Below are 27,930 nucleotides of genomic sequence, written 5' to 3' on the forward strand. Positions count from 1 at the left end.
TCCGCGGGGGATGACCCAAACCGGGGGCTCCCCCAAGACCTATCATAGCCAGAGTGTTCAATTTTCGGGACAGCGACGTGATCCTCCAATCGGCTCGTGCCGGGCCACCTATCCAAGTAGAAAACAGCACAATAACGTTCTTCCCGGACTTCACAACCAAAGTGCAGGCCCAGAGACGCAGCTTCCAAGCGGTCAAAAAGGCGCTACGGGACAAGGAAATCAAGTATTCCATGCTTTTCCCGGCGAAGCTCCAGGTTGAATCGGATGGTAAATCCTGGTTCTTTTCCTCACCAGAAGACACCTTGGACTGGCTGGAGGGATGGTGCAGGGTGGGGCGACAGAACGATGGCAGGCGTGACGGGGCCAGGGGAGGCCCACCGGACAGAGGATCGGAGCAATATGAAGAATCCTCTCGGAGAGAGAGCACCATGGACCCAAAGGGTTGAGAGGGTGGGAGATCAAACAATACTCCATGCTGTACCTGGACAGACATTTGAGACCTTGAGGAACAAAGTAAGGTGTGGTGGGTGGTGGGGTGTGTGATGGGGACCCCTGGCTGAGTAATTTGAAAATTTAATGTGGTTGAACTGGGTGTTCTCATTGACAGTATTGGATAGCTCAAGGGCTGCGCTGAGTGGTCCACGAGGATTTACTTGATATTTGTGTAACATGGATCCATCCTTCATTCACGGAAAGGGCAGGAAGGCTGTACACCAGGCACCCACAATGGGAGGGGGTATATACTCTGCCTAGTTGGGGGGTTGGTAGTTTGAAATCCACTGGCAGGAGGGCAGGGCGGGGGGTGGAGGGGAGGGGCGGATGAGGGTTCAGAGGTTTTTGTTAATGTTCAATGTTTTTTTGCAAGCAGTATTGTCTTTGGCTTAAACAGCTGTGACTATTCTCATGGGGCTATAATCTGTTGGTACACACAGGATTTACATCTGGCTCCAGGGGGACAGGCATCCTAGTGCATAAAAACCTCGCACTTGCACCCACTCGTGTCTGGGCGGACCCACAGGTTAGATTTGCGGTTTTGGAGGCTACCTGGGAAGGGGAAACACTAAATATCATATCGGTGTACCTCCCCCCCGCACTGGGGAAAGAAGCACTTAGTGGCTTGGGTAAAATTTTGTTGAAGCTGCCTGCTGGCACTCTGATACTAAGGGGGACTTGAACCTGATCCTTGACGATACAGTAGATAGATATCTCCAACAACCAAATCTCAGACCAAACACTCTTATGAAGGAATTCATTAAGGCTATGGGACTTGCAGACATATGACGATCACTGCAACCACAACTGACGTATTACACCCATTATTCAAACGCGCACAAGAGCATATCCCGTATTGACTACTTTCTCACTCTACTGACAGACGTAGGCCAATTTCCGCGTGGCATCTCAGATCATTCCCCGATTTGGGTTGAGCTTTCCTTTCACTGCCCAAAACAGCGTAGCTCTATAGTTATCAATCTGTGGCTTTTCAAGATACCTGATATAAGGGACCAACTAGTTGAACAGACTGATCATTACTTTACAGAACACGTTGGATCAGTGGAGTCAGGGCAGTCGATCGCGGAGGCATTTAAAGTGATATTGAAGGGCCACGCATTAATGTTAAAGCTGGGCTATGTCTGACGTCAAAACTAGCGCATTCTTGAATTAGAGACCAATTTACAACGACTAGAGTTACTCCATAACTCCTCACCCTGTGATACTACTGCACACCGCCTGCCGATCAGGCGTCTTGAGTAGAAATCCTTACTGTGAGAGAAAGCAAGTACGTGCCTATTGTCCACACATCACAGGGTGTACGAGATGGGGAAAGGGCAGGCAAGATGCTGGCCTGGCTGGAGCGGAGAGAGCAGGGACACAGATGGGTGCCAGAACTAGTCACTGATAAGGGCGCTAGAATATCTGACCCGCAGGACATTGCAGATGCTTTCGCAAGTCACTTGGAGGGAGTATATACTCCCTCTACTACCTACACATCGGAAGACTTCAGACAATTATTGATGGATAGCAACCTGCCTTCCCTATCGGAAACCGAAAAGGTGGATCTAGACGCAGACATTACGGATGAGGAACTCTGTAAAGCCATCTATAGTGCTCACTCAGGGAAGGCGATGGGGCCTAACGGTATCCCGATAGGGTTTCTTATATCTGTGGCGATGAAGGTGGCCCCCCACCTCAATCTTATGTATTCGGAGAGCCTAGAGAAGGGCATATGGCCACCAGACCAAAGACTAGCTTCTATAGTGGTCATACGAAAACCCGTGAAGGCGGCAGATTGCTGCGGGTCGTATAGACCTATTTCGCTAATAAACGCAGAACCCAAGATCCTGACGAAACTGCTGACCTCCCACCTGAATGCTGTGCTGCCCTCTCTGGTCCATGCAGATCAATCTGGTTTTGTACCCGGTCGAAACACGGCACTGAATATTCGTAGGGTGAATAATGTGCTCGCGAGACAACCCTGCCTGGAGGAGGACGCAGTGATAATGTCCCTGGATGCCTCGATGGAATTTGATTCTATAGAATGGCCATACCTTTTCGAAGTGCTTGCACACTTTGGTTTTGGCCCCAAATTCATAGCCTGGGTTCGTTTGTTGTATACTGACCTGCGGGGGCAGGTGCGGGTGAACAATCATACCTCAGGGAATTCCAGTTGTGTCGAGGAACCAGACAGGGCTGCCCTCTATACCCCTTGCTTTTCGCGCTTGTGCTAGAACCGTTAGCTGCATGGGTAAGGCAAGACACCACTCTGCGGGGGGTGAAATGGGATGATGACATAGAGGACAGAATATCATTATACGCCGACGACATCCTCATTTATTTGGCTTCCCCACACGCCTCGATCCACACAATACTCAACATTTTTACTAATTTCGGGAAATATTCCAGTTATGCCATAAATTGAGCAAAATCCATACTCTATATCCTCCATGGCCCTACGCCTTGACTCCCTAAGGGATGTAACGTAGAAGTAACTAGAGATGGCTTTGTGTACTTAGGAATTTTCATCACCCCACAACCTTTTATAACAAGAATCTGGCCGCCCCTCTGCAGAGATTCAGGGAAGAGGTAAACCACTGGAGATCATTGCCACTGTCGTTATTGGGACATGCGGCCCAGTTTAAAATGTTAGCACTACCAAGGTTCCTCTACTCACTCCATAACTGCCCTTATCCCATCCCGGACTCCTATTTCGTTAGTGTGGAGGCGGAGGTTTAGACTCTATTGTGGGATGGAAGGACGCCTCGTATTGCCCTAGGTAAATTGACAAAGAGCTGGTACGATGGAGGCATTGCACTCCCAGGCTTACGTCTTTATTTCTGGGCTTCACAATTAGTGGCAACAAACCACTGGCTGTACAGTCCCCCATTGAAACCGGCACACCACCTTGAGAGGTATCAGACTGGCTGGGAGGGGTATTTAGCAGCCTTATATACCAAAACCCGCAAGGGGAGATATCTTGGACCTATGGCTCACACGGTCTCCGTCTGGCGGTTGGCTAATAAACGATTGGGGTGGGAGGGAAAGCTGACAAAATCCACTCCTCTATGATCCTCTCAACAATTGGGATTACTGTGCTATCAGGTAGGATTCGACAGATGGGATACGATAGGGATCTCCACGGTTGGGGACCTTTTACACAAAGGGAAATTAATCACATTCAAAGAACTACAAGGGAAACACGACCTAGCACCCAAAGAGATTTTTAGGTACCTGCAAATTCATCATGCCCTGAACACAACGCTAACAGACCTGACTACCGTCCCGGACTCGTCCCCTCTGGAGGACCGTCTCCTCTCTGAGCCCCTTCCTACTAAGGCCATTTCTCTCACCCACCGTAAACTGTGTAATAACCTCCCAGATCCCTTTCTCACTCTTAGGTACAGATGGCAATCTGATTTAGGACAGCTTGACGGCGAGGACTGGCAGGCGGCTCCGATGTCCCCTAGGGAAGCAGCGATTAACCAACGCTTCAGACTAGTTCAACTTAAGGTCCTACACAGAACATATTTTACCGGGGTGACGCTAGCTAAGTTAGGGACACGAAAGTATGCACTCTGCCTGCGCAGCTGCCGCCAGGTTGTCACGTCTTATCAGATATTATGGGATTGCCCCTACATACGAAACATCTGGGAACAGGCTACAAATAAGATGCAGGACATACTGGGAAAATTGCATGTGCTGACACCCCCGCTGGGACTCCTGAACGTTTGGGAAGCAACTGATCTCACAGACATTGAACAGCAATTCGCCACCCTGGGGTACACCCTGGTTAAGAGAGGCATTGCTATGAAATGGGGGGCGGCTGACAAGCCGTTGGTTATTGGCTGGGTGGCGGAAATGGACAAATGTATGGTTGCCGAAAAAGAAGTTTATAAAGCTAGAGGATGAAAAAGAACTAATGGGGCATTCAGGTCAGCTGCTGTGATTCGTCAAGCAGGGGTCGAGAATAAAAGGGGGTCCCAAAATGCGTTTTTCCATGTTAATTTCCATAAGAAACTTCGAACAAGGCTACAGCCCAAACTGCTAAACGGAATTACACCGAATTTTTGCGAAAAGGTAGCTCTTGGTTGAGAAAGCGATCTTTTTGTTAAAAAGTATAAATCTGCCCAGTAGTTTCTGAGAAATGTAAAGATTTCTCAGATATACAACTGTGGCCTCAGTGGGGTTGCGAACCCTCCTGATCTCGAGCCTGAGAACTGATTGGTCTGCCAACACTTCAAACCAGGAAGTGTTGGCAGCCATCTTGTGACTCGTTTGAACCAAGTCACAAGAAAAAAGGTTAAAAATTAAGAAAAGGGGTCACGGTACAAACACCCTCACCCCCTAGGCCTTCTCAGCGGGTCGCACATGGACCCTGAGGGCCCAAAAAAGCATTTTTTTAAAGATTTCGGCGGAATCTGTGCTGGGTGCGTGAATCCCGCTAAATATAAAGAAAACAAAGCGCGGTCTCCCGCATTTCATTTCTTTTAAACCCCCGGGTCGGCAAGGTCCAGATGGCAATAAAAAAATTGCCACCTAAGCCATGGGAACCTTAGTACCATATACTAGAGACTTATAAGTGTACGACAGTATCCAATCTGGGAGGTACCTAAGTACTGAAACCCAACAATTTAGGGAGAAAGCAGATAGACTGGGGTCCTGGTTCTCAGGATCTCAGTCAGACTAGTCAAATACAGCTTAGCACCAGGCAAAAAGTGGGGGTAGCCATAAAAGCAGATCCTACTTTCCTACACAACCCCCCAAACATAAGGAGATGAGTCTAACCTTGCCCAGTTGAGTCGTCATTTTCTAAGTGAAAATATCTGGAGAGTCCATCTGCATCGACATGGTTACTCCCAGGTCTATGTTCCACTATATAATTCATCCCCTATAGGGAAATGGACCTCCTCCAAATTTTGGGGTTTTCACCCTTCATCAGTTTATGCTATTGGTCCATGTGAACAATGAAGTGAGTGCCAAACAAGTATGGCCTCAGCTCAGAGCCCAGGGCCCAGACAACAGAAAAGGCCTCCCTCTCAATAGCTGACCAACGTTTCTCTCTCGGGGTCAACCTTCTGCTGATAAAAGATAATGGTTAATCCTGGCCCTCTGCATTAAGTTGTGACAACACAGCCCCTACCTCCAACTCAGATGCATCTGTTTGGACAATGAATGTTTTAGAGTATGCAAGACTTTGCAGAATGGAAGCAGTGCACATGGCCTGCTTAATGCCTTCTGACAGCTAACTGTCCACTGAACCTTCTTGGGCATTGTCTTTGATTCAAGGTCATTCAAGGGAGTTACTATGGACCCATATCCTTTTACAAATCTTCTGTAGTACCCAGTCAGGCCCAAGAAAGCTCTGACCTGAGTCTGGATAGTTGGAGCAACCCTTTTCATTATGGTCTGGATTTTGCTCTGTAGTGGTTGAACTTGACCTCCACCTACAAGGTGGCCCGAGTACACAACCCTGCTCTGCCCTATCTGACGCTTAGTAGCCTTGATAGTGAGGCCTGCCTTCAAGACATTTTTCAGGTGGACCATGTGATCCTCCCAGGTAGAGCTAAATACAGCTATATCATCTAGATATGCTGCACTTTAGGATTCCAGACCTGTGAGAACTTTATTCACCAACCTTTGGAATGTGGCAGGTGTATTATTCAAGCTTAAGAGCGTTGCAATAAATTGATAATGCCCAATAGGGGTTGAAAATGCTGTTTTTGGTTTGGCATCCTCAGCTAATATGATTTGCCAATAGCCAGCAGTGAGGTCAAATGAACATTATGGGCCCGATTCACAGAACTAACTTAAGACAAAATCCTAAACTTACTACTTTTGGTATTCACAGAAGTTAGGATTTTGTCTTAAGTTTGTCTTAAGACAAACTTAAGACAAACTTAAGACAGACTTAAGACAGACTTAAGACAGACTTAAGACAGACTTAAGACAAACTTAAGACAGACTTAAGACAGACTTAAGTTAGGATTTTGTCTTAAGTTTGTCTTAAGTTTGTCTTAAGTCAAACTTAGGACAAAATCCTAACTTCTGTGAATACCAAAAGTAGTAAGTTTAGGATTTTGTCTTAAGTTAGTTCTGTGAATCGGGCCCAAGATGCATAACACATGTGAGAATACATGCACTCATCCATTTACTCATGCATTGCCAATCCACTCGTGCAGTCATTGAGGCACTACCCATGCACTCATCCAATTTCCCCGGCACTACCCTTGCACTCATCCAATCACCCAGGCACTACCCATACACTCATCCATTTAACCAGGTACTATTCATGCACTTATGGAATCACTGAGACACTGCATTCATTCAATCAGGCACTGCCCATGCAGTCACCTAATGAGCCAGGCATTAACCGAACACTACTCCATGTAATCAGGCAGCACCCATATACTCATCCAGTCACTCAGGCACTATTAATTCACTCAACCTTTCACTGAGAGACAACCCATGCATTCCTCTATTCACCCAGACACTATCCTTGCACTCAACTATGTACTCAAGCACTACCCATGTACTCATCCAATCACTCAGGTACTATCATTGAACCATTCAGTTATGCAGTACCCATGCACTTATGCATTCACTCAGGCAGTACTCATGCACTCATCCAATCATGCAGGCACTACCCGTGCACTCACCCAATCACTCTGGCACGATCATTGCACTCATTCATTTACCCAGCTACAATTCATACACTCATGGAATCACCAAGACACTGCATTTGCACTTACCCATTCATTCAGGCACAACCCATGCACTCTTACATTTAATCATGTACTGCCAAGAAACTAATGCAGTTATTGAGGCACTACCCATGCACTCGTCCATTCACCCAGGCACTACCCATACACTCATCTATTCACCCAGGCACTATCCATGCACTCATGGAATCACCAAGGCACTGCTCTTGCACTCACCTATTCACCCATGCACTAGCCATACACTCATCCATTCACCCAGGCACTACCCTTGCACTCACTCATGCAACAGTTTGTCTATCTTTAACCAAATAGGCGGTTCTAAAAAGAACCGGTTTTTTCCCTTTTTAAAAAAATATTTGGTGTTTTCATTTATTTTTTTGGGTGTTTTATAAAAAGAAAACAGAATGCCAAAAATAAGGCAACGAGCTGCAGTAAGCAAGCACAAAGAGATGATGGACGGAGTGCTGAAACTTTTCAGACATTCCCCCCCGTCACAGATCTGGGTTGAATTCATCATCATTCTTTAGCTCACTTCACCACCTCAGTTCAGACTCAGCTATATGCATATCAGTCTTGACTATGTGCCTCATGGGAAAACTGTCCCGCCCAAACTGCCAAGCCAGGTCTTCTCTGAACCGGAAACAAGCATTCTGGGACCTGTTTCTGGGTAACACCCTTCATCAGCGAGGCTAGCTTGAATCCAGTGGCAAAGTGAGCAAGGGACCCCCATCTGGGTATATCCTGCCAACTTAGGGCGAACAAAGCAAACCGAAAGAGATGATGGACTGAGAGCTGAAACTTTTCAGATACCCCCCAGTTACAGATCTGGTTTGAATCTATCATCAGTCTTTAGCTCACTTCGCCACCTCAGTTCAGACCCAGCTATATGCAAATAAGTCTTGAACCTGTGCCTCATGGGAACAGTCCAGCCTGAACTGCCAAGCCAGGTCTTGCCTGAACCGGAAACAAGCATCCTGGGATCGTTTTCTGGGTAACACCCTTCATCCGCCAGGCTAGCTTGAATCCAGTGGCAAAGTGAGCAAGGGACCCACATCTGGGCATACCCTGCCAAGATAGGGCAAGCAAATCAAACACAAAGTTATGATGGACGAAGCGCAGAAACTTTTGAGACACTCACCCCCAGTTTCAGATCTGTGCTCAATCCATCATCATTCTTTAGCTCGCTAAGCCAATTCAGTTCAGACCCAGCTATATGCAAATAAGTCATGACCCTGTGCCTCATGGGAACAGTCCAGCCCAAACTACCAAGCCAGGTTTTCCCTGAATCGGTAACAAGCATCCTGGGACCGGTTTCTGGATAACACCCTTTATCATCCAGGCTAGCTTGAATCCAGTGGCAAAGTGAGCAAGGGACCCACGTCTGGGCATACCCTGCCAACATAGGGCGAACAAAGCAAACACAAAGAGATGATGGACAGAGCGCTGAAACTTTTCAGACACTCACCCCCAGTCAAATATCTGGGTTGAATCCATCATCATTCTTTAGCTCATTGTGCCACCTCAGTTTAGACCCAGCTATATGCAAATCAGTCTTGACCCTGTGCTTCATGGGAACAGTCCAGCCCAAACTGTGAAGCCAGGTTTTCCCTAAACCAGAAACCCGCATCCCGGGACGAGTTTCTGGCTAACACTCTTCATCAGCCAGGCTAGCTTGAATCCTGTGGCAAAGTGAACAAGGGACCTACATCTGGACATACCCTGCCAACTTACGGCGAACAAAGCAAACACAAAGAGATGATAGGACAGAGCGCTAAAACTTTTCAAACACTCACCTGTGTTGAATCCATCATCATTCTTTAGCTCACTTTGCCACCTGAGTTCAGACCCAGCTATATGCAAATCAGTCTTGACCCTGTGCCTCATGGAAACAGTCCAGCCCGAACTGCCAAGCCAGGTCTTTCCTGAACCGGAAACAAGCATCCTCGGTCCGGTTCCTGGGTAACACCCTTCATCAGCCAGGCTAGCTTGAATCCAGTGGCAGTAACGCAGTAAAAACATTTTGAAATTCAAACGTTAATGCAAAAACAACAACAAAACTAGCATTTGTGATTTTTGGCAGCAACAATAACTGCTCCGGTAGACTGCTCTTCAGCACAAATAAGCTTTTTACACTTTAATGCAGTGTTGCTGTCAAGCAGCAAACTAAGGTACGAGCAATGCTGTGTCAGCAGTTAAAGTAGAACCTGCAGGTGTACTGAGTCCTGAAACCTCACCTGTGATTGTTGTTGCAGTTCTCTCAGGTGCTACTCTCTGGTGAGACGGTTTGGATGTATTGTCTGCAGATGCTTCATCATTGAAGAGGTTGAACAAGAGTACTTTTTCTCGGAGCCCTGAGATAAACCTTTTTTACACAATGTGCAAGTCACTTTGCATGCATTTAATTTTTTCTCACCAGGTGGAATTGAGAAAAAGGTCCAGACAATATTTTCTTTTCTTTTTTTCACAGGCTCCTCCTGCTAATCCACATTTTCAACTTCATCTGTGGGTGGATTTACAGATGCCATTTGTAGTGTTGAGTTGAAAAACACCCAAAAAATAAATCCAAGACTAAGAGAAACACAAGAGCTGTTTATTCTCAAGAAGCTCCTGAAAGAAAGAACAACTTGGGTGGGGCCATCCATATAGTAGGATAGAAAGATTCAAAACCAATGAAATTGTTTCTTTTAAAGTCACATGGGATTCGCATACAGGACGTGTAATTACCACGCACCAGACCTGATTCCAGAAAATATGTGTAAACAATATTGTATATCTATTTCAGTTACAAATATAGTAGATTTACAAACATGAAAGTAAATCTATTGGTATAATGCATGATATAAAATGATATACATATCTTTTTCATAACTACATAATATGCGCTGGAGTCACAAACCTATCATTCACCCAGAAATATGTGCGGGAGGGTACGCGGGAGCAACACGGCTTCTGGAACTTCATAAGAAGAAGTCAAATATTAATTTGAGTTGTCATCAGTGATGTCACTGACCATGTCATGAGTGAGGTGATATGTGATGTCTTCAGAAGTGCATTGCAGGTGCACGATTTATAGTTAGTTCAGCTAACTATAACAGCTGAATTTCTCGGGTGGTTAAGAGACCTCATCCAAGTCGCTTGAATAAGTGTACGATCCCACTCTTATCAGACATCTTAAAGATACGATGAACCATTTCCCCGAAATTGATCGGGAAGTTCCTACAGACCAGGGCCTGTATCTCTGCTGAAACCTTGCAACCTGGAGATCAAAAGTTCCTCGGGCTGAAGTTAAGGCTACATTTTGTTGAAACATCATGGCTTTCAGTCTGGTGTGCGAATCAAGCCATATACTGGAAACATTCAATGAAGGCCACAGTGGTGCCTCCCTAACTGTGTGAGCCGGGGCAAACAATACTTGTTTACAGAAAAAAAAACTAAATTTTACTGTGCCTATATATGGGATGCCTGGCGTCATTCCACAACAGCCTTGATCATTCAGCACTAAATAACTTCCATTTGAAAGTAATTAAAAAACCAGATGAATCATGGTGGCTGGGGAGCCCTTCAAGTAGCAAAATAAGTTTGCTTTTGACACATTACACATTCCATGAAGCAACACTTCTTTGCACACTAAAGAACCACTTAAGCCATCCCGCAGTCTTCACCATTTTAGAAAACCTCAGCGTCCTTATTTCTGGACCTCTATTGATACGGTAATTCCCAGGTTTTCTGTGTAAACCCTTCACCCAACGCTTCATATCTGCCTGCTTGGATGCATCTAAGGCAGTATTGGAACTAAAATGTCATGATTGGCAATGTGATATAGTCATTAATTAACCATTCTGTAGATGGCGACTCAGCTACTGTGAAAAGTAACTTCTCCATTGTTTCAATTAGCAGTATGGTGTATTCTGCATGCCATAGTCAACTGTCTGTCAGTCAGATTGTAAACTGAAAACAAACTTATGCTGTTAATGTATTTCCATGGAATGTGGCCTGAACGCAATGATTTCAGCATCCAGCTTAAAAGCATAATTAAGCATAATTGAGATTGCCCATGTTGTAGAATAGATAAATCTTGTTCCATTATGTCGATTGCCGAGGACACAATGCTGCCCAATGAATAAATATGTGAAGAAACTGTGGTCATACCATTGTCTACCACAGCTAGGGCCTTTTCTAGGTTAATTCCATCAATTTCACATAATCTCTCAGCAGCATCCTGTTAGGAGACTTTCCAGAGTTCATTGTAGATGGCATACCAGAAGCATTTCTTACTCAGTTTCTTGGGACCTAACAAGAAATCCCTAAGATCCATTTTGTCAGCTAGAATGGACAAGTGCTGTTTCACCTGTTGCAGTTTTGAGGTATTTAGCCATTCTAGGCAAAACTTCCCAAAACTATCAGAAGTCACTTCCCCTGGGTCATCTGTGTGTACATAGCGTGGGTCAGGCCTATGAATACTAAACCCTCTGGTGGTACACTTGAATCTAGAATGACACCTAATTGTGTCGATAGGCCATACAACTAGGGGTGGGCGGAATTTGCGGAATTAACCTTCGCAAATTATCGCGAAAAACTTTAAAATTATCGCAAACAAGCGGAAATATCGCGAAGATGCGGAAGTTTTTTTCCGGCATGTTCGCGAGATTTTCTGCATGGTTGCGGGTCGCCAACTTACCCATGTGGTTGCTTGCGGGCGCGGCTATCTTGTTTTGAGTTGTTCTCGCGGTGCATGATCGCGAGAAGAAAGACGTGATCGCGCGACGCATGACGTCACTGCGGGCGCGAACTGTCGCGAGACAGCGCAAATGGCTAAAAACAATACAACATCTCATGGAGAAAGCGACCGGATCAAGAAAACTTGTCAGCGAACGCAGGGATTCAGGTAAGGCGATCGCGCGAGAATGTATTATTTTACAGCGCGAGCAAGAAACAAATTATCGCCAAGCTGCGGAAACCGGAATTTTTGACATTTTCGTGCTCTCCGCGGAACGCGAAAATGTCAAATTATCGCAATTTCCGCGAACGGAACGAAATTTTCGCCCAGGCCTACATACAACCCATCCCTTCCAATTGGAAGCTGAAGAATTGAATGTACCATTCTGTAGAATTGCACCCAGTGCCTCCTCACTAATCAGTGTGTTATTCAATATACGTTCAATAGGTATGGGTAAGGGGATGTGTGGTATTTTCAGGTCTTTGAATTTTTTCCAACCCATAGCAGGTAGTTAGTTGAACTGTTCTGTTCAGGAATATTATCTGTAACAGTATAAGGCAAGCTCTAAATAAAGCCTCTGTTCCCTGAACCTGCCAATCTTTCATTCCACAGGTGGATTTTGTGTCTATCGTGTCCCTCCAATAGTCAAAACCTTTTATAGATCATTGGGAGATGAAAGGCGCTGAATATATGAGCTTGGTATTTGTCAGCATCATTTTCTTTGCAGTGGCATTTGTCTGCACTAACTTATAGTAGTATGACATTGCGTCTGACATATTGAACCCTGAAAAGCATGCAAATTTCTGTGTGAATGTGGCTGAACTACCTTTCGGGGGTGTCGGGCAATGTTCCCATTGGTGGTAGGTGTTTACAGTGTGAAGAATACTTGATCTATGCAAAACATGATGACCATAATGCTGGTAACAAAACATACTATCGTATTCAGGCGTATCTTCATACAATTACCTGTATGAAAATGCAGCAGATTGTTCGAAATCTGAAAGCATAATATTTACAGTCTCAATGTCCCAATCATCAGAGGGTGTACTCGGGGTAATAAAATCATTCATTGACATTTTGAACACGTGTGGAATTTTCAAATGTTCAGTTGGACCAAATACATCATATGAAACTTTATCCAAAACTATAAGTGTCAATCTCTTTTTTCACTGTGTGATGACATACCTGGTTTTAAGACCAAGTTCACAGGCTGGACTGCTGAGCATTGTGGGACGTAATGTCCATTCAGTAGTAGGAAAAAGACTGTTACTATACCAATCCAAATTAACAGGAACAGGATCCCCAATGCAAACCAAAGATGCAACCAAGGGGACACAAGGTAAGTCTTTTTCAGCTAGAGATAGAATTGTTGTAAGTATTCTGTCTTAGAAATGGGTGGTATTTGTTCAGGTTCATGTGGATCTGAAGAAAAGTCATTGAAGTTGATGAAGTAGCCAGACACAGCTCGATCTGTCTTTGGGAGTTTAGCAGTGTGTGTAGAACTGGCAGTTGCTTCTTGTGAAGGCTCGTTGATATAAAGTTCATTATTGGGCCAAATTGCAATTTGCGTCTCAGTAGTATTTTGGTGTTGTTCTATTTCAACAGGTGTAATTCATACTCCGTTATTGCACACTCTGGCATCTTGCACAGGGGAATATTGGATGTTATTAGTCTTTCCATCTGATCTTCCTGTATAGAAGCTAGAGGAGATCTACAGCTACTCATGACTTCACGTGGCCTGCGGTTGAGAATCGGCCACATAGTGTGATTGGACCAGATCAATGGAGACAAATCTTTTTCTTTTTGGCCGGCACGAGGCGTAAGAAATACTTTTCTTGTTCCTTGAACCACCAGGACAGGTACAGGTGTTCTGTAGAATGGCCCAAACTCTTTTTTGTCCACGATCTTTTCTCTGATCAGTTCCCCAACCTTTGGGACCCAGACAGGTTTTGAGAGAACTGGTTTCATTTCCCCAGTGGCGGTGCATTTTACTTGGATGTTGCTTTATAATGCCTGGAATTCATTTAGTTCCTGTAAAACAGCCTAACGATAAATGGTTATACCTCCGCCACGGTGCTGGCACAATGGAGGTCAGGTACCCACATTCTTGTCCCAAACAGGGGGTACGTCTTCCCAAGGATTTTCTTTGCATATTATTCAGTGCCCTCTGGATCCTGTATAGGTAATTGACCCAACTACCTCCCGCACTTAATTCCCTTGCTATTAAGGATTGCTTTTTCCTCTCCGCCACAAAATTTCCCTCAGTATGGAAGGGGCAGGAGTACCACAAGTCCACGCCTATACTTTCCATGGCTTCCTTACAAGCCAGAGAGCCAAACGCAGGTCCACGGTCGCAATGTAAGAAGCCAATTGTGTATGTCCTGATAAAGGCTCAAAAATCCTTTATAACAGTTTGAGCATCAGCTGAGTACTGAGGCCAAACCCATAGAAATCTAGAGCATGAATCCACTGCAACCGAGCTGTACTTGTAGGCCCATCTGAATTTGAGGGGCCAGAGTTGTCCAAATAGGCACAAGTTAGAGGTCTGTCCGAGATGAGTAATAGTGTTTGTGGTGGACGTGCCTTTAGACAAACTTGGCCACCAGAATCGCCCCTTCTTTAACAAAACTTTAACAGTGACTCCTGATGTGCAGTGCCCAGACCCTTGTGTGCAGCTAGTATTAAACCTGATCTGTGATCAGTATTTGGTATAACTCTATCGCCCACTCCTGGAATTTGAGCATATGGTGTGTTTTGCGCATCTAATTTAAAGTAACATTTGAGTGGAAAACCTTTCGGTACGGCTGAGCCATTCTTTGAGGCATTGACAGCTATCAGTATGATCCGCCTATCCTCATGCTAGAACGAGTGATTGCAGCAATGGCAGCAGTTCGCACTGTCGCCTTGGTGGCTTCATCAACCAGTGAATTTCCTTCAACGTGTCTACCAACTCGCTGGTGACTCAAGGTGTGAATAACTTGAGCCCCTTGCAAGCATTCTTTCAGCTTTGCCACTTGTTCCCATAACAATTTATGTTTAGTTGTGCAAACCTTGGAATCTCTAAACCCATTCTGCCACAGTAATGAAGATATTCATTGTAAGACTGCACACAGTAAAAGAAATTGCACACTGTCATTGTGGGGGATTCCCGCTCTGTATATTGTAATGCTAGTATCAGGGCTTTCAGCTCTGCCAACTGTGCTGTACATTCTTCTGGAGATTGCACAATCGTACTGCTGGGATGGAACTTACCACCCCGCATACGACCCATCAATATAGCACATGATGCGCTATACTGTTGTTTACTTCCTATGGCAGGCTGATCAGATCCATCAGTGTAAATGATGTAGTCATATTTTTCTAGAGGCACGAGTTCATTCGGGAGAGGGTATTCTTGTTCGTACTGCAGGAACGCTTGCATTTTTAGTGTAGAATCATATCTGTAATCTACATCTGTTGCAGTGAGAGAATTAGCCCATTGTATCCATCATGGATGTAGTGCTTTTACATTTGGAATGCTTGCTTTGGTAACAACTTCTAAAGTTGGTACCAGGGTTACAGCAATTATGTGCTTCCCCTGTTCTAGTGCTCTTTCTCTCACTACAGCAGTTTGTACTGCGGTCAATATTTTTTCTGTTGCCGCAAATCGCATTTCAGCATTTGTGTATAAATGTGATTTGTATGCAATTGGAACTGTCTTAACTTCGATGAATGTGAAGAAAATTAAGCCTGATAAACCTAGGACGACCTAGATCACCATGTTAGTGGTATTTACACACATGTGTAAGTGTTTAGAGGCTATCATATCAGCCTGAACTGAATGGAGAGTATCCGTATGTTGGTATGTTCACTGATGTGGGGTGAAATCTGGTCTGATTAATTTGTGGAAAGGTTTTATTCTTTCTGCATACTTTAGAATGAATGTTCTTCCAAAATTTAGAAATCCTAGGATGGATTGCAAACCCTTTAGATTTTTAGGAGGTTGGAAATGAACACACCTTTCTAGAAAGATGGCTGCCAGGCTCTTGCCTTCACTTGATAGCTCATATCTCAAAAAAGGACATTAAGGGGCCGATCCTGGAAAAATTTTCCCCGTACGAATCGTATCCGGATTTTTTTCCGTACGAATCGTCCAAGTAGCGTACAAACTGCCAAGTACGATTCGTATGGGAAAAAGTCCATACGAATCGCATTAGGAAAATTTCCCCACACGTCCTTGGGTCGGAAAATGTGTCCGACACATCCCCGGACGATTTACCGTACGAATCGGAAAAATGAGTCCGACCGGGCAAGTACGATCCATCCCGTCCTTCCAATTTTACAACCGTATGGAAAAACCACCATACGGACCGAACTCCTATAGCAGCCATCGAGACATGTGCCCGCATACGAGCCGAACAGCCCACCCCAGACCCCGTATGTACGCGCAGAACACCCCCCCAGCCCTCATATATACGTGCCGAACACACCCCCCAGCCCCCGTATGTACGCGCCAAATGCCCCCCCCGGCCGTGGATGTATGCGCTGAACCCCCACCAGTGTATGTACGGAGCGTACCAATACCCCACCCGTGTATGTATGGAGCGTACCCCCACCCCACCAGTGTATGTTCAGAGCGTACCCCCACCCGTGTATATACGGAGCGTACCCCCACCTGTGTATGCATGGAGCATACCAACACCCCACCAGTGTATGTACGGAGCATACCAACACCCCACCCGTGTATGTACGGAGCATACCCCCACCCCACCAGTGCATGTACGGAGCGTACCCCCACCCGTGTATGTACGGAGCGTACCCCCACCCATGTATGTATGGAGCGTACCCCCAGACGTGTATGTACGTAGCGCACCCCCACCCGTGTATGCATGGAGCGTACCAACACCCCACCCGTGTATGTACGGAGCGTACCAACACCCATGTATTATGGAGCGTACCCCCACCCGTGTATGTACGGAGCGTACCCCCACCCGTGTATGTATAGAGCGTATCCCCACCTGTGTATGCATGGAGCGTACCCCCACCCATGTATGTACGGAGCGTACCCCCACCCGTGTATGTATGGAGCGTACCCCCACCTGTGTATGTACGGAGCATACCCCCAACTGTGTATGTACGCGCCGAATCCCCACCCGTGTATGTACGGAGCGTACACCCAGCCCCCCCTGTATGTACGCTGCAAAACACCACCACCGATGGACGGTGCGGACCAACACCCTGCCCGTGTCTGTACGCACCCTACCCCAGGCCCCTACACCAGCACCCTCACCCAACATCGCGCATGGACGAGTCGTACTAAGCTATAGCAAAGGACATCACTGTACAACTACATGGCCCATGTACGCACCGTACAGACACCAAAAACACACGTACTGGACCAGGACAAACCAAAACAACACAAGGAGAGTCAATTCGATTCACACAACAGCACTAAACATGTCCAACAAGCCCAAATACACCACACCAACACCCCCACAACCATCCACACCCACACCCCACACCATGCCCACTAAAAAGAATCCAAAGTTCACAAAGGAGGAGCTGGAGGTCCTTGTCGACGAAATCGTCAGAGTCGAGCCACAGCTCTTTGGGACATTGGTCAGACGGACCAGCATATCCGAAAAATCAGCCATGTGGCAGAGGATTGTCAATGCTGTGAATGCTGTTGGGGCCATCAGAAGGACCAGGCATGAGTGCCAAGCCAGGTGGTACGATCTGCAGAGGACGGTCCGCCGCAAAATGACGGACGATCACAACCAGGGGAACATCACTGGAGGAGGGCCGCCCCGCAGACTGGTACACTACCATCCCTGGGAGGAGAAGGTGATGGCCACCCTGCCGCCGGTGGGAGTAGATGGAGTACAAGGAGTCCCAGACCCTGGTGAGTACACAAACAACTTACCTCACATGGGGGAACGCCATACACAACCAAAATCCCAATCATGCACGCAACCCCCCCAAAAGCCAGCACCGGACACAACCACACTCCAAAAACACACACATGCCACTAGCGCCTCCATGCCCCATGCACCAAGCAAGGCCATGCCAAGTCACAGGGGACACAAAACACCAACACAAGACAGGATGTCCCCGATGCCGGGAGGGTGGGCCCCAAAACTAACATAGAGCAACTCTGAAGCACACAACAATGCCCTCAGCCCATATGGCATAGGGCACAGCCATACAAACAGTGTGTCCCCACACAGTACTGTGTTGCCTGCAAATGGTGGCCGTGTTGCAGGATGACATGGGTATGAAGGCACAATTTGCACATAACAGCAGCTAATGAAGACGCATCACTCTGAAAGAGTGTCAGCACACACCGCCACAGCAGCAGCGCAGACTCAGACACTCCGCCCAATGGGTGCTCGGAGATTAGAAACAAACCCACATGAACAAGCCAATGGCCTTTGAAAGACCTGCAAACTGTGTGTGCCCAGGAAGCTGGGATGAGGTGACAGAGGGTGACACACAGAGGGAGGGAGGAGGCTGACAGAGGGAGGGAGAAAGGGAGACAGAGGGAGACAGACAGAGGGAGGAGGGTGACAGAGGGAGGGAGAAAGGGAGACAGAGGGAGACGGACAGAGGGAGGAGGGTGACAGAGGGAGGGAGAAAGGGAGACAGAGGGAGACGGACAGAGGGAGGAGGGTGACAGAGGGAGGGAGAAAGGGAGACAGAGGGAGACGGACAGAGGGAGGAGGTTGACAGAGGGAGATGGACAGAGGGAGGAGGCTGACAGAGGGAGGGAGAAAGGGAGACAGAGGGAGACGGACCGAGGGAGGAGGGTGACAGAGGGAGGGAGAAAGGAAGACAGAGGGAGACCAAATCACCCTTGGGTGGTGTGGCCATGTCCGCCCGTCAGCAGGTGGACTGTGTGCATGTAGACAAGGTTTGGCAGTGCGTGAATTCCCCCCTTTTTCCTTCGATAAACACTGGGCCATGTGTCAATCTGTGCACGAGTACATCCGTGATGCAGGCACAAACCTAACCTTACACCCAGTATACCCACCCACTGTGTATGTTAGAACCCTGTCACAAATGCTCAAGTTACCTACCCGCATTCTCAAATAGCATGGAAAAAACACCATTTGGCCACGTACAGTGCAACACGCAAGGCGGCTCTGCATGGCTTGCTACGCCCGCTCACTACACTGCTGACTGCGTTCCAAAAAGATGCATCAACTAAGATCGTGTCACACATAGGTAAAGTGTCGAAAGCTGTGGCCAAGGGACATACCCATGCACAAGTGCACTGCGAGAGGAATGCAAGGCATATCCAACCACCCAGAGGAACTGTGCCAACTCAAAAATGAATGAAACATGGATGTTGCATGTAACACAATTAACATTGTCTCTCTCACACACAGGTTAACGTCGTCGATCTCCCCCCAACACTGGGGGGGAAGACTCACAGGACCAGGCTCTGCGTGAAGAGGACCCCACTGGCAGCAACGACTCTCACCACTCCGTGGATGACCCATACCAACCTGGCCCCTCTGGTGTCCAACCACCTACAGCACCTGCGTCGGGTACCACTGTGCCAACCACCACCCCCATTCCTGTCACATCCCAGGAGACACCCAGGAGCCCTGCCCGCACACAACAACACAGCCAGTCTGTCCAGGAGGGACAAGGTTCTCCGGGCACCCAGGAGGAGGCAGGCGACACCGCAAATGCCATCCCTCAGGGGTCCCGGAGACCCGATGTGCCCACAACGGCAGGCCAGGCACAAGTGGGCAGGGGTGGTGGGAGTGGAGGACGGCGGAGGCGCGAACCTGACCAGTTGGCTCAGGAACCGGTAATGTCACACATCAGCAACATCCTCGACACATACCGGCGTAACACCAGGGGCATCAGCCAGGTTCTGTCCACCCTCGAGGAGATGAAGACCCTGCAGGCCGAGCAACATGCCAGTCAAGAGCGACACCAAGGACGGATGGAGGCAAGACTGGCTGAGCTCGTGGCGGTGCGAACGGAAATGACCCGTGTACTCCGTCGGATTGCCGAAAACATGGGCAACCCTCCCTGTGCCACCAGGCGAAGAACATCACCACCCACATGGAGGGATGAGGAGGAGGAGGATTCATCCGACGGAGCATCACAAGCATCGTCATGGCCTGCTTCTTAGGGTCCCCGCAGGAAGGTGGGTCGTCCACGCAAAAGACTGTGAGAGTCAGCGGAACATCACCATCAGCCAGGTCACCTGGCCTGGCACCTGGCCCTCTAGCCCAACAGCAGCACATCATCACATGACATTCTCTGCCACATGGACTTGCTGGTCACTGTCTGACCAATGTTGACAAAGACTGTGGCAAAGACTCTGATGACTTCCAATGGCAAGGATACGAACTCCCCCAGTGAACTTTGGATTCTACACTCCCGGTAAGCACCTCTTGTCAGCCCCCCAAACCCGTACCCCACCACAAATAAAAATCATCACAATCACGAGATGATGCCGTCATTTTGCATTATTCCACTACATGTGTGTGTTGTAAAGTCAAACCATGCCTGATTTCAGAAGTAACTCCAACCATCCATACCCTGGGGTCTGAGTCTGGCACAGGACACACATGGGTCACAATGTATCATCCAATACAGACATGGAGCACCATACTCACCCGTGATGGGCCCAACCAGCTGAGGGGGTGCCCGCACAACTGTGCCCACCGACCTATTTAGAAGAGCAACAGTCATGCGCAGAGTTCAGGGATCATGTGGAGTGTCCTGGGGTGCTACTCCCAGGTATGTGTAGACAGGTGGCAGAACCTATGGCCTGCATGCTTGAGTCAGGTGGATGTGGAGAATGGTGGGCCGGCCAAGGTTGGATGCATGGAGATGGCACAATGGGGTCTTGGATCACAGTGCCACAAGGTTGTGTTGTGTTTGTGGGCTGCATCCTGAGTGTGTGCGTGGATTGAGAAGGTCATCCTGCAGCTGGCAGTGATCCATTCCCCCCATCCCTGTTGGACGTTGATGTGGCCTGGTCGCCGGATGTAGAAGCAGAGCTGTGCAGATGCACCCTGAATGTGGACAAGTATCATGGGAGTTGTAACGCACATGTCCATAGAGTGCAGGGTAGGATTAGACACGGATGTCGTAGTTGACCTGGGGGATGGTCTCTCTTGCCTTGAGGTGGATGGAACTGGGGATCTTGTGCATAATGCAGAGTGTGCTGCAGCATGAGGCACAGATGCTGCTGATCAGCATAGCACATGTCAGCAAGCAATCCATGATGAACACCAGCTCGTTTGCGTGGACACTGGGTGCCCTTGCTGCAGGGCCTGCAGCAGCATGCGCCATGTCAAGAATACAATGCCACAAGTGGCACACAAAGACAAGGATCTCAGGAAGGAACTATGCAAAAGGTGTATGTCAAGGAAGGAATGTCTGGTTCAACATGCCACACACACACACAATGGATGCACATGCAGCACATTGGCCGTCGTGGAGACTGACATGCCACAATACCTATACAGCCATGGACATCATGCACAATACAGATTCTAATCCCTGACAAACAGCTTGCATCTTGCTACTCCACACATAGACTCATATGCACCATCTCTGATAACTATGCCAGACATGCCGCATGCACAGTGGCAACAGACCACCATTGACAGAGATGAGGCACCTTGGAGGCAGAGGGACACCTTTATCAGTCATGTGTGTTGGAATGCTAATGCATCCATGTCAACACATACACAGGTCATGTGGATGAACATGTGGGACCGACACTGGCACCCCCCTTTGCACCACAGATGCTGGAAATGCATAGAACAGGCACACAAGTGACGGGTTACAAAACACGCCCTGCTGCTCACGGAGAGGCTGCTGTACACCATTGAGCCTCCAATGGGGAATTCACACACCATGTCAACCCGGTGCAACCCGTATGTTTCCGAGGGCAGTGTTACACAAATTGATGGATTCATCACAATACACAATCCCAATACAGATGACTGTCACCAAGTCTGACCATCAATTCTGGTGAATTCAGCTCCATGTCATGTGCCCCATGGTGATTCTACATGGATGCTAAGTATCCAAACATGAACAGGAGCATTGCACACACATTCAAAACAAATACCACTCCCAAAAAGCCGTGCTGCATCCCTTACCCTAAGGAGATTTTCAAACTTGCCCGTGCATGTAAGCTGATTCAGCACATGTAGCTGTGTTCATGAGGAATAGCAGGAGTACAACAATGCCACCAGCAGACAGCATGCACAAGTACCTGTGGATGAGAGACACACCAGAAGTTAGCCAAAAGAAGCACATCTGCATGCATGTGCATGTACTCGACACGTATAAGGTTGTCAACATGCTAGGTGACAATGATGACTATGGAAAAACATTCTTCTATTGTACCATCACTCGAGTGACACATCCAAACACACCTCTGACTCACCTGGCAGACATGCAGATGGACACACACATTGCAACACATGCCACACACGGCCCAATGCGTGCTCACTCAGACACTGGAATTCACCACTAAGCAAAGAAGTTGCGTACGAGCCGACTCCGGATGTCCTCTACCGCCTCCTCCTCCTCCACATCACTTGCCTCGTGACCAAGCCCTTTATCTTCCACGGGTGGATGGTCCTGCTCATCCGGATCAAGGATGAGTGGCACAGCTTTCTCCACTGTCATGTTGTGCAGCATGCAGCACACAAGGAAGATCTTGCATACCTTCACCTGTGTATATGGGAGTGCGCCACCGGTCTTGTGGAGGCAACGGAATCGGCTCTTCAGGAGGCCAAACGTCCTCTCTATCACTCGCCTGGTCCGCCCATGTGCGTTGTTGTAGCGGTGCTCGGCAGCTGTGCTGGGGTTGCGGAGAGGCGTGATCAGCCATGGCATGTTGAGATAGCCAGTGTCCCCTTGATGGAAACATCATGGACAAAAGTGGGTCATGAGAAGCAGTAAGACAGGAAGATGACGCTAAATAAAGGACTGACAGAGTATACCCACCAACAATACATGCTCGTTCGTTGCGCAGCTGCAGCATCATTTCAGGCACCCTGCTACGCCTCATGATGTAGGCATCGTGTCGTGTGCTGATCCTGGAAAACAAGCACAGACATGTGAAATCACCATGTTGGCAAGACACACCACAAGGGCATTAATGGAGTGGTAATGCTTGCGGTTCCTATATGCTACCTCCTGTGCCTGTGGTGGTACCAAAGCCACATGTGTTCCATCTATGGACCCAATGACATGGGGCATCCCTCCCAGGGCATAGAACTCACGCTTGACACCTGTCAACTGCTCAGGAGTTGGGAATTTAATGAACTCATCCAGGTGATCCAACATGGCCTCTAAAAAATCATGCAGAACACGGCTGAACATGGTTTGGGACATGCCACCAACGTGAGCAATGGTATATTGAAAGGTACCCGTGGCAAAGAAATGTAGGGCTGCCACCACCTTTATCTTGGGTGTCAGTGCAGTAGGATACCTGTGTAGCGGTTGGAGGTGTGGTGCCAGCTGTGTCGTCAAGTCCTCAATCAACTGTTGGAGGAAGCGGTATCGGCGTATACAGTCATGTTCCCTCAGGTCAGCCAAGTCCGGAATTGGTCGAGGGAGAGGCGGAGCCCTGCATTGAATTTGAAGGGACAACGAAGAGTGAGTACAGTACACCACCAATGTCAATGTACTGAGCACATGTTCAACAGGCAATACACATATGCTACATACAGAGTCAGGTCTGTGCAATATGCCCTGGACACGTATGCCAGGCAGGTGACACTCCTACCAAGAGCCAGATACATACATCGATTCTCAACCTCAATATGCCATGCCATGAAACTAGTTGTGGGCCAGTGTAAGTGTACAGGCAGTCGCATCACAGGAGTCACAGACATCCACATATGTGCAGAAGAAGGATGTTTATTGTACAGACAGGTTGCGGAACACTAGATGCACAGGTCACATGTCATAGAAAAAGGACAGACCACACACCTTGCCATGAAGGAGTACATGTCAAGACTGATCACACATACATTGAGAGTATGCAGATATGTCCTTGTTTTGAGACTCCGTGTCGATGCATACATACACACCTTACGTCGGATTACACATGTGGGCTGGTGTGCGTAACAGTGTGCCATGCCCATCTACACACATACACATGTTGGTTGCAGCAACTGCAGATGCATTTGACCAAACACCTACAGCAAACCTATGGGAACACATGACACACACATGACATAGTTACAGCGTGCAACGTGGGCATTCACATCTCAGGGGTAATATTCTGTGTACCTGGCATCAGGGGACAGTTGCGGGTGTCGGTGACTGTGCCATGCCAGTGACACATGGCTCAACAAGTCTGTACTACATGCACACATGTCAAAGGAGTGAAGGGGATGTGTGGCACATAGTGCACCATCACACATGACATGTGTACACAGCTCATCATACTTTTATTTGCTTCACACCTCAGGAGTAATGTGCCACATCACAGCCTGACACACCTGTGCCCGACACATGTAGTACTGCACAGACAATGCCTTGATGTCCAGCCTTGGCCAAGTATGACAGCTCTATTCCTGTCTGTGTGCCGCCTGTCACCACTGTCAGGTGTGAAACGCACCGTACGTATGCTCTGAGGGCGTGTGTTGGGTCCCTATCACTATGGGAGTGCTGGCGTATGCGTACGCCATAGTAATACGGACCGTACACATGCGTGTACGGGTCGTATTACTATGGGAGTGCTGGCGTATGCGTACGCCATAGTAATACGGACCGTACACATGCGTGTACGGGTCGTATTACTATGGGAGTGCTGGCGTATGCGTACGCCATAGTGATACGGACCGTACAGGTGTGTGTAGGGTCCCTAGCACTATGGGAGTGCTGGCGTATGCGTACGCCATAGTGATACGGACCGTACAGCCATGTGTAGGGTCCCTATCACTATGGGAGTGCTGGCGTATGCGTATGCCATAGTAATACGGACCGTACAAATGCGTGTACGCTCCATTCATACATGGGTGGGGGTACGCTCCGTACATACACGGGTGGGGGTACGCTCCATTCATACACGGGTAGGGGTACGCTCCGTACATACACGGGTGGGGGTACGCTCCATTCATACACGGGTGGGGGTACGCTCCGTACATACACGGGTGGGGGTATGCTCCATTCATACACGGGTGGGGGTACGCTCCGTGCATACACTGGTGGGGGTACGCTCCGTACATACACTGGTGGGGGTACGCTCCGTACATACACTGGTGGGGTGTTGGTACGCTCCGTACATACACTGGTGGGGTGTTGGTATGCTCCATGCATACACGGGTGGGGGTAGGCTCCGTACATACACAGGTGGGGGTACACTCCATTCATACACGGGTGGGGGTACGCTCCATTCATACACGGTTGGGGGTACGCTCCGTACATACACTGGTGGGGGTACGCTCCGTACATACACTAGTGGGGGTACGCTCCATACATACACTGGTGGGGTGTTGCTACGCTCCGTACATACACTGGTGGGGTGTTGGTACACTCCGTACATACACGGGTGGGGTGTTGGTACGCTCCGTACATACACTGGTGGGGTGTTGGTATGCTCCCTGCATACACGGGTGGGGGTACGCTCCGTACATACCCGTACCCACGCTCTGCAGGCCTGGGTACGGCCCGTACCCATGCCTTTGGAATGTGGGTACAGTGCGTAACCCCATTGTTGGGGTGCCGTTGGGGTCCGCATCGTACATAGGCCTTCAGGGCGTGGGTACGGGTGGTACCACTCGTACCCCTACGTCACCCCAACAATGGCGGTACGGCCCGTACCCACTTTCTAAAGGCCTGGGTACGGGCCGTACCAGCATTGTCGGGGTGACGTAGGGGTATGCGTGGTACGACCCGTACCCACACTCTGTAGGCCTGGGTACGGTGCGGACCCCCAATGGGGTGCCGTAGGGGTCCGCACCGTACCCAGGCCTTCAGAGCGTGGGTACGGGTCGTACCACGCGTACCCCTGTGAGACCCCGACAATGCTGGTATGGCCCGTACCCAGGCCTTTAGAACGTGGGTACGGGATGTACCGCCATTGTTGGGGTGACGTAGGGGTGGGTGTGGTACGACCCGTACCCACGCTCTTAAGGCGTGGGTAGGGTACGTACCGGAATTGTTGTGTTGCCGGTTCGCGTCAACATCCACTTCCGTTGTGGCAGACGCGGGCTTTGCTGGACACGCCCCCACCCCCTCGAAGTGACCAGGTCCTGAAGGTCAGGTATGTCCAGGGCATGTATGATTTGTGACTTGGGTGGGGGTTGTGTGTCCTGTCCCTGCTCCCCCCTTTGCCCCTGGGTGTTGTTCTGACCTTCTGCGGCGTCTGCGGCGGTTCCTGTAGAGCAGGTGGACTGCTATGAGGGCTGGGATGACACGTAGGTTTGGGTCCATGGCTGTACGTCGCGTACAGGTGCTCCTTGCGCGCGTCGTCCTGATTTCCCGGCAGTTTTTGGCAGTCAGAAAATATAATCCGTGCGGGGTGACGTCGGTACGCATCGTACTTCCTGGTTCGTGAAACGCAGCCTGAATGCATCCCGACGTCACGTCGGCGCTTTCCCAGATCACATTTGTATGTATATTTTCGTCGGTCAGTGTTTTGTATGATTCGTACGGAAATAGTTTTTCAAAAATACGAATCGTACTTGTATTTTTGTAATGTTTTTTGACCGGGTACGAGTCGGACGGAGAAAACGCTCCGACCGACGATTCGTACCCGGTTTTTCCAGGATCCGAATCGGCACCTAAGATGGGCAATTTTAGATTTCTTGAAATTAAATTTGTAGCCCAAATTGGCGAATCCCACAATTATGTTGTTCACCATGCTCAAATGTTCAAGTAATTCATCGTCCGTCAGATAGATGTCCTCTACATAGGACACAGCCTCCTCCACGCATGTTTGTAATATTTCTGACACTTTTGCCGAGAATGTCCCCGGGCTGTTTTTATACCCTTGAGGCAAATGACAACAATTTAGCTGAGTGCCTATCCAGTGGCGTCACTAGGGTTGGTGTCACCCAGTGCGGTAACTCATGGTGTCACCCGTGCGATCCGCACCCCCCGCAACCCCCTAGTGACGCCACTGAGGCCTAAGAGAGGAGTGAGGCCTGCATAAACCAGAGCGGCCAAGAAGAGGCCTGTGCAGAGCAGTGAGGTCTGGAACCCCATAGGAGTCTGTACCGCGCACACAGGCCTGTAGAAACAATAGACACTGGCCTATAGGACGAGGTATGTGCATAGCAGTGAGGACTCTAAGCTAGGAGAGGCATCTGTACGGAAGAGAGAGGCTTGCAGTGCAGACAGTGCCAGCTCGAAGGACGGGCTGCACCCGGAGCAGCCTGTCTGCGGCGTGCGGCCTGTACAGCTGGGAGTGCTCTGCGCCTCCCAGCCAGCGTTGGACACCTGGACATATGTGGTCGAGGACTGGAGTAGTTTATTTTAAGACCACGACTGGTGCAGCAGATTAAAAAGAGCCCGAGGCACTCGTTCACCCCCACCCTCATCTTAGTGTTTGACCCAGGGAGAACTCAAACAATGCAAAGAGAAAGTGAAAGAAACGCAGTCCACTGGAGTGTGCAATTATTAATTATCACCCTTGTCTAATTGTGTGGCAATACAGGTAAAACCAGAGAGTTTAAATGCTAAGGAAACGTCCACGTTGGTGTGATCTTCTTGCGCATTGATTCTTGCATGAACCCCCTCGGGAAGCCCCTCCCCCGCCACTGTGAGTGTGGCTCGTCCTTCTAAATATTTCATTTCTGCTAAGAAAAATAGACGAATGCACGTGCAAGCCGCTCACGTCTCGGCGAGTGCACCCCCTATGTGGCACCACTATCACTGGTTTTATTCTTAACCACAAATCTCAGTGGCGTTAGTTTAATTGCATCCAAATGTCCACTATAAAATATTATAATGATCCCAGATCTGCTTGAAATAGATTTTTCACACATTCAGAGACACAGAAAAACAGATTGA

This window comes from Triturus cristatus, chromosome 7, assembly GCF_964204655.1.
Source record: "Triturus cristatus chromosome 7, aTriCri1.1, whole genome shotgun sequence".
NCBI classification, from domain to species: Eukaryota; Metazoa; Chordata; class Amphibia; order Caudata; family Salamandridae; genus Triturus; species Triturus cristatus.